At 48.0% G+C, this 8,717-nt stretch overlaps 1 pseudogene; it reads right to left on the reverse strand.

Annotated features, from left to right (window-relative positions):
- Nucleotides 1–3,631: 3,631 nt before the first annotated feature.
- Nucleotides 3,632–3,838, reverse strand: LOC142272109 (U2 spliceosomal RNA; annotated as a pseudogene).
- Between the last annotated feature and the right edge of the window lie 4,879 nt (nucleotides 3,839–8,717).

Here is an 8,717-nt window from a genome sequence, read left to right on the forward strand (position 1 = left end):
GGCCTGGTGCCGAGAATGTGGCCCTTGCGCATTGAGAAGGAAGGACGAGGCCAGCCAGAAGGCACCCCTACACCCGATCATTACACACCAACCGCTGGAGCTGGTTGCCCTTGACCATGTAAAGCTCACCCCCAGCCGAAGTGGGTACACCTACGCTCTGACCATCGTAGACCACTACTCGAGGTTCCTGGTGGTTGTCCCAGTTAAGGACTTAACCGGCCGCACCGCTGCTAAGGCTTTCCAGGCTTATTTCTGTTGACCGCATTGGTACCCGGAGAGGGTGCTTACCGACCAGGGTCCGGCCTTTGAAGCAGAGGTATTCCAGGAATTCTGCCAGTTGTACGGCTGCAAGAAAATCCGGACCACGCCTTACCACGCCCAAACCAATGGCATTTGTGAAAAGATGAACCACTTGGTCCTGGGCCTCCTCAAGACGTTACCACTGGAACAGCGGAACCTGTGGCTGGAGAAGCTACCTGACCTGGTCGATATGTACAACAACATCCCTTCCAGCTCTACGAAATGCACTCCAGCATACCTGATTAGAGCTCGTCCCGGCCGGCTACCAGTGGATCTGGAAATGGGCTTGGAAGCTTCAGAAGCACTCCTGTCGACAGCTGAATGGGACACTCGGCGGAGGACACAGTACCGACAGGTCCAGGAGTATGTTGAAAAGAACTTGTGCCGGAGTCGGGGACAACAGGAGCAGTGCTTCAACAAGAAGGCGCCTGCCGGTTCCTTCAAACCTGGGGATGTAGTGCTGAAGCGGAAAAGAAGGGCCCACAAGCTGGATGATCAATGGGAAAAAACCCCGTATGTAGTCCAGCCCACAGGATGGGAGAATGGGAAGGCCTACCAGATCAGCCGTGACCAGGGGGGGACTTTGACCACGGTTTCCCGAGACCACCTGAAGAAGTGCCCACCAGCATTGAGAGTAGCGGATGAGGCTCCAGTTCCCAGTCCAGTGGAGAAGGAAAAAGAGGTAATCCACACCATGATGGGTGATTTTCCAGCAGACTGGCCTACACAGAACGGTGCGGTGATCCTTCCAGTGATACTGTTCCCACAACCCGTGGATGAAGAAATGATGGAAACGGTTAACCGCGAGCCAGTGCCCAGGGATGTACCTGTACCCAGCTCCCCTACGCCTCCGCCTGCCCCACATGATAGCAGGGAGGAGGAACTGACTGTTCCCTCTGCCCCACTGCCTGTCACCACTGACACCGGACCCCGAAGGTCCACTCGCCCCAACCTAGGTAGACCCCCACTTAGGTACAGGGAAACTACTCTTTAAAAGGGGGGGGCTTTATGTGTTGAGTGTACCAGTTTGAAAGTTTTAAATGATAAGTAAAGATGATCAACCAAAGAAGTTTACCTGATTGAACCGTGATTAAACCGGCCGTTGCCGGCAACTGTTGTCCCCGTAGGGACTGTGCAACCATTGCGTAAGGAACTGCTTACGGACAAGCCCGAGAACTTGCAGGGCAACCACAAACTTAGTGCAATGTAAATAAAAATGTTTGTTGGCTTGACACCGTTACCGCCTCCGGAGAGGCTGATTTGGGAGGATGGGCCTGGAGGAAAGGGATGGCCTAGGCCCGCCACTACCGTAACCGGTGGCGATCCTCCGGGGGTTCAGGGGTCCCCTTGGACGTGGGCCCCCTGAAAGAGACAGAACCCGCTCGGGCAACTTGGTGCTGGACTGGGGTCAAGGGGTGCTGCCCGCTTCTTAGGGGCAGCATCAGGGCCAGGTTGTTTGGGTGGGAGAAGAGCGGAAGCTGTACCGTTGTAAAATGTTTATGATGCTTTTACATGTTTTACCGTTTTATTCTTTTTCAGTTGTGAAAATAAAACCGGTGATGGACGGGCAGCCCGCGGACGGTCTGCATTTTACTATAGGGGAATGTGGCGCCCTGGACAAGCCAGGTCGTCACAGGTACTACACCAACACACTCTACACTCCGGCTAGGCACACCGAAGCTAAACACAAATCCTAGTTGCCTTCCTCCAGGGGCTGATGTCCACACCAGGGGGTGGGCCAGGCGGTTGATCCCACCCACCGAGGAGTTCACAGTCCTGGAGGCGGGAAAAGGAGTCAGATTAGAGATCAGTTTTGGAGTTAGAGAAGTGAAGAGGAGAGGAGACTGACCGTGTCCGGGTGTGTGGCCCGGGCACTCAGCAAGGTTGGCAGACGGTGGTGACCTTCTGCAGGAGAGGCTGATTGGAGTGAACCGTACGGACCGGGGATGGGCGGTGGCCCGCCGGTACCAGATCGGGGAGTGAAGAGAAGCCAGCACCATCCGGCAGGGCCTACGGACCCCGACCAGGCTAGGAGTCGCCGTAAAACCGGTCAAATCCGTTAGCGACGGGAACCTCCAGGGTTTCCCAGCAGTCAAGACCCGATTGAAGGCAACAGCTCACACCGTAGAGGGAAGCACAGTCACCGCCAAGGCTACAGTTCCCAGGGCCAGAGCCTGCGGGCAAAAGGGGCTCCCTCAGCATCCATCCAAGCTGGGGAGCGGGTTACCGGTGGGAAGCCCGCTAGATTTTGGGGGAATAAAAGGGGTCCAACACCACATCCCCACAGGTGCACACCCACCCATCAAAGAGAGCTATAAGCCAATACCACCTTCACATTGCCAGTGTACCAAGGACATGTTGAGCAACATGAAGGCGGCTGGGGTTATCCGTGACAGTTGTAGCCTTTGGGCAGCTCTGTTGATCCTGTTAAAAAAGAAGGACGGCACCACTCCCCGTATTGAGGAATCGCTAGCTGCATTGAGAACTGCAAATTATTTTTCTACCCTTGATCTCACTAGTCACTATTGGCAAGTGTCCGTTGCTGAGGCAGACCGGGAGAAGACCGCCTTCGCCACCCCTATGGGTCTCTGCGAGTTCAAAAGCATGCCCTTCGAGCTGTGCAATGCGCCAGGAACCTTCCAGAGGCTGATGGAATGCTGCTTGGGACAAGATTTTAGGGTGTATAAAAAGGGAGATTAGATCCCGTGATCCCAACGTATTGTTACACCTCTATAAATCACTTGTAAGGCTACATCTGGAATATGGGAACCAGTTTTGGGCTCCACATTTTAAAAAGGACATTCAGAAGTTAGAGTCAGTTCAAAGGTGGGCAACTAGACTACTACAAGGAATGGAAGGCCTCCCATATGATGACAAGTTGAAAAAGTTATTAAGTGATTATTGGCTGCAATGGGGCTTTCTGGCTGGTGCCAGCCTCTCTTCTTAGCACACAGGAACCACAATCCCTACACCATGCTTCAATGGATTCTCTCATCCCAGCCCAGTAAAACTACATATTTTACACAGTCATAAGCAGCCAAAAGGGATCTATTCTATTCAATTGCAAATGATCTAGATAAGACTGAGAATAAGATACTGCACGGGACATAGCAGAGTTGGTCAAGTTGAGTGGAGATGAGTTTGCTATTTGGCACAGCTTTTTGCATCAATAAAGCAAGTAAAAGGTGTGAAAGATAAAAAAAAGGGTGAAAGTGTGAAAAGTGAATTGGCCAAATTGAGGTGCATATAAAGTTTTTGCTTTCTTTCAATTCACTAATGGGGCTCATTTGAATCAGGTGAATTGAGTTCTGCTTTTGGAAACTGGGTTAAGAAGGGGTGCACCGGTCCTGGAGGTACTGCAATACCAGGTCAATGCGTGGAGTGGACAGAGCAAGATTTTTTCCATCTCCTTGTTCTAAAAATCCATTTAATATATGGTCCCCAGAGAGGGGACGTATCAGATATTAAACTGATAAGAACAGATTTAATTTTTTTTTTTTTCTGTTTATCAGTAGGACTTCAAAATAACAAAGGTGATCGCCTCCCGTTGCCTGGGAACCGTCCAGGCACAAGAGGGCTATGTGTCACCAGAAGGCGCACACACTTCCTCAAGGCCGGCAGACGTGCAATCCCAGGCACCTTCCAGTACCGACCAAGGTAGCGTCCTCCGAAACTACACTTGATCTTAGCCAAAAGGCCGAGAAGCTATAACCCGAATTGGTTACGGCCTTGAGTGGCACCCTGGCCTATACCGGACACATCTTAGGGAGAGGGAGACAAACCCACACCTACAGAAGACATTTTGTCACCCAAGCCAACCCTTGAAAAGGCTGTTTTGCAGAGCAAAAACAAGAAGAATGGTGCTTTTTGCAGCCGCCGCCCACTGCAATGAATCTGAATAACTCCTCCTTTTGGACACAAGCACCTCCCCTCCCCCTTGCAGTCTTTCCAATTCATGATACAAAAAGACGGACGGACAGGACAGGACAGGACAGGCTGCCTGACTTTCCGTCACTGCCACCCTTTGCCATCCTTGCCCGTAGAAAGCCCTTTCATCATCCCCAAACCCTAATCTTTTCCCTTCCCTTCCCAGATGCGTCTCACTCCCTTTCATTAGGAAGTGAGCGCAGCCTTTTCTCCGTTCTGCACATGCGCGACGTTAAACACAAATGCGCAGGCGTGCGTTCCATTACCCTCACTGCATTCCACTCCCATACAGGAAGTGGGCGCAGCTATTACTACGGTCGCACATAAAAGAACCCACGGCCACCACTGCACATAGCTGACTCCACCACAGGACACCCACTTCTACACCAACGCAGGTAAGACAGGATCGGCACCTCTATGCTCCCGTTACAATCAGGCTCAGTCACCATGTGATAACGCTCTCAACTCTTTAGTTGCAGGCTCCCCTTGCTTCACCTCCACTGGCTGTGCTGCCATTTCCTCTCCCACCTGGAAGGTATACTTTATTCCACTATTTTCCTGTTTCTCTCTTCCCCCTTTTCCCATAACCTACTTTTATCTGCATTTGTGGGGTATCTATATGCTATTTACATCATAGTTTTATTCATTAATATGGAAGGGAAGAGTGCCCATGAGAGTGTTGAACTGCGGAGAGCAAGAGATTAAGCTGCTCCGATTTGCCACCATTGATAAGCTGTTCTCAGTAGATACACATGCTATCCAAACAGCAGCATCCACCATTGTTCAGCCCACCCATTCAGTGACAGCTCACCAAGTCAGCCAGATGAGTGGTGTAAGGAATTACACGTAGGCACTGACTCCACACCTTCACATCACAAGAAGGGGGTCTACAGGCTAGTGCAAGAATACGAGCAAGTCTTCAGCAAACATCCGCTAGACTTTTGAAGAATAAAAGGGGTCAAACACTACATCCCCACAAGTGCACACCCACCCATCAAAGAGAGATATAAGCCAAAACTACCTGCACATTACCAGTGTACCAAGGACATGTTGAGCAACATGAAGGAGGCTGGGGTTATCCGTGACAGTTGTAGCCTCTGGGCAGCTCCGTTGGTCCTGTTAAAGAAGAAGGACAGCACCACTCCCCTGTATTGAGGAATAGCTAGCTGCATTGAGAACTGCAAATTATTTTTCTACCCTTGATCTCACTAGTCGCTATTGGCAAGTGTCCGTTGCTGAGACAGACCGGGAGAAGACCGCCTTTGCCACCCCGATGGGTCTCTGCGAGTTCAAAAGCATGCCCTTCGAGCTGTGCAATTTGCCAGGAACCTTCCAGAGGCTGATGGAATGCTGCTTGGGACACCGAAACTTTGAAACGGTACTGCTATACCTTTATGATGTTATTGTTTATTCTAAAGCAAACAAGATTTTAGGGTGTATAAAAAGGGAGATTAGATCCGGTGAGCCCAACGTATTGTTACCCCTCTATAAATCACTTGTAAGGCCACATCTGGAATATGGGGTAAAGTCCTGAGCAGGTTGATAACCATTGGTTTGAGCATGGTAGGGTGTAGTGCGCATCTTCCTGCATCGGTAAAAGCTGCAGAAGTCCTTGAAGATTTCCGCTTCAAAGGCTGTGCCTTGATCTGTGAGGACTCTCTCTGAGTAGCCATGAGGTCTGCATAAGTGTGCTTGGAAGACCTTCGCTGCAGTATGGGCCATTAGATCTTTGACTTGTACCACAACCATAAATCTCGAGTAGTTGTCTACCATCGTAAGTGCATACGTGAGCTCGCCTCGATATTCTGCAACAAAACTCCCTTTTTCGATTTCAGTTTCAGCAAACACTCCTCTTCCTGTAGAAAATATTTATCATTACCTAAGACAGTCATTCTAATGCATGACAATATTAAGGCAATTTAGTTAAAACTTGTTTTAACTCACCTTTAAGGGGATTGATGTATTTCATGGTCAATCCAGGTTTGTCAGTGATGGCACTGACATAATGTATGGCGTCTTTTTCGGGCGTTATCCTTTGCCTTTTCATTGTGAAAATCCAGTTGCCTATATCAAAGCAAATTCTACTACTTGTAAAGTATGCAGAAAATGAAATGTAGAACATATAACATCAACTGCTTAGGAACGCATCATAGGTTAGTACTTAAAAGGATATTGTCATGTTCTAGTCATAATGCAAGCTGGACATTTTTCATGTTACCCTGTAATCGCCGGCCTGTTCTAATGCTCACAAGCCAAGATATAGGCTCAGCTGCTAAGGCTTCCCTCTGCCTTCTGAATGAAACTTGAATATGTCTGGGTCACTGTGTATATAGCAGGTGCTCAGAAAAAATAACAGTCAATTCAATAGAAATAGCTCTGGCACACTATAGTGATCAATAACGTAAGAAAAGAACTCTTGGAATGCTGAAAATTCTTTATTTGTGCAAAAGGATAATTCATCCAACGTTTCGACCTTGTTTTTAGGTCTTTATCAAGGATAAAGTTATCTAAGATCATAAAGGGTTACAAAACCATATAAACACGTAATTAGTACATAGTACAACATAACAGTACAATATATTGCTACTTGAGAGTACAATGGGTCAAATGACCATGATGCACATACAAAAAATTTTTCCAAAGCCATAGTGAAAACATTTGTACTGAGGAAAGAAAATTTCCACATGACCTATCTGGAGAAACATTCTGGATCAAACAACCAAAAATAGTCAAGCAGGTAAATACACACCTATATGGATAACAGGATGATATGTGTTCAATTGTATAGCGTCATTGCCATTAAGGTACAAATGGAAAACTTGCAATCCTATATAGTGAAGGAAATGAACACATATCATATCAAAGAACACAGGAACATGGGTGTGAGAAAAACCTCAATGTTTATACTTTGTTCTTTATAATGGTGTGAACATGTATATGTCTCAGTACCTTATGCACTTGAGAATTCTAGTGAGTAGATCATGAAAGCCTATTTCAGAACTGGAATCGGTAAATAATTGTAGGTGGAATCTAAATGAAAAGATGGTACAAGTGTTATCATGACACGTGGGCTATAACACAATGGACCGTGTGACAAAGAAGAAAGGAGAGAAAGAAGAGGAAGAAAATGCAACTACCTGTAACATTACGTGATAGTCACTGGTAAGTATCACTTGACAATTCAAATGAAAAAGGATTCCTTTATTAAAGGGTTCTCAGTCGCCTCAGGATCATGAAATACTAGGGTAAATGATATGAGAATGGGTAAGAAGCACCACTAAAGGAAATATGAGATGCAGGACATATATCTATAAACCCCTGAACTACATGATAGAAATAAAAAGAAGAAAAAAGAAAAAAAAGAAGAAAGAAGAAGAACACATAGAATGCGGAAAGAGAATGGGTACAACTACCTGAGTTACTGCAGGGAGGCCCCTGGTTGGTATTGTGAGGGTTAGTGGAATTCCTTCACTGAAGGGTTCTCAGTTGCCTCAGGTTCGTGAAAAATGCTATAGACAAATAATGCCCGGAGAAAAGGGGTTCATATACAGCGAATAATGGTAATACAAGGTACATGTGTCACATGTAATAGTATATATATATATATTGTACTAAGCTCTACACCAGAAATAGAAAGTAGTCCCTCTGCCTTCTGTCTAGGTGCCCTGAGTTATGTCCTGTAAACTGTCACAGGGACCCAGACACACATGTGTAGTAGGGGAATATCCCTGCTGAGATGCCAGTGCTAGAGCACTCGTTTGCTGTGGAGTTGAACGCTATGTGAGCAGTTCTTACCTTCAATGAGCAGAAGTCTCTTTTTTCAGATTTCAATATCTCTGTGGGTATCTGGCAGAAATATGGAATACTCTTTACTGCTAAGACCCTGTACACCACTCCCACTAAAGGGGGCTTTACACGCTGCGACATCGCTAATGCGGAGTCGTTGGGGTCACGGAATTTGTGACGCACATCCGGCCGCATTAGCGATGTTGCTGCGTGTGACACCGATGAGCGATTTTGCATCGCTGCAAAAACGTGCAAAATCGCTCATCGGTGACATGGGTCTCCATTCTCGATTATCGTTACTGCAGCAGTAACGATGTAGTTCGTCGCTCCTGCGGCAGCACACATCGCTCCGTGTGACACCGCAGAAACGAGGAACCTCTCCTTACCTGCCTCCCAGCCGCTATGAGGAAGGAAGGAGGTGGGCGGGATGTTCCGGCCACTCATCTCCGCCCCTCCGCTGCTATTGGGCGGTCGCTCAGTGACGTCGCTGTGACGCCGCACGGACCGCCCCCTTAGAAAGGAGGCGGTTCGCCGGTCACAGCGACGTCGCCGGGCAGGTAAGTATGTGTGACGGGTCTGGTCGGTGTTGTGCAGCATGGGCAGCGATTTGCCCGTGTCGCGCAACAGATGGGGGCGGGTATCCACACTAGCGATATCGGTACCGATATCGCAGTGTGTAAAGTAGCCTTTAATAAACTGTGTAA

This window comes from Anomaloglossus baeobatrachus, unplaced genomic scaffold, assembly GCF_048569485.1.
Source record: "Anomaloglossus baeobatrachus isolate aAnoBae1 unplaced genomic scaffold, aAnoBae1.hap1 Scaffold_3446, whole genome shotgun sequence".
Lineage (NCBI taxonomy): Eukaryota > Metazoa > Chordata > Amphibia > Anura > Aromobatidae > Anomaloglossus > Anomaloglossus baeobatrachus.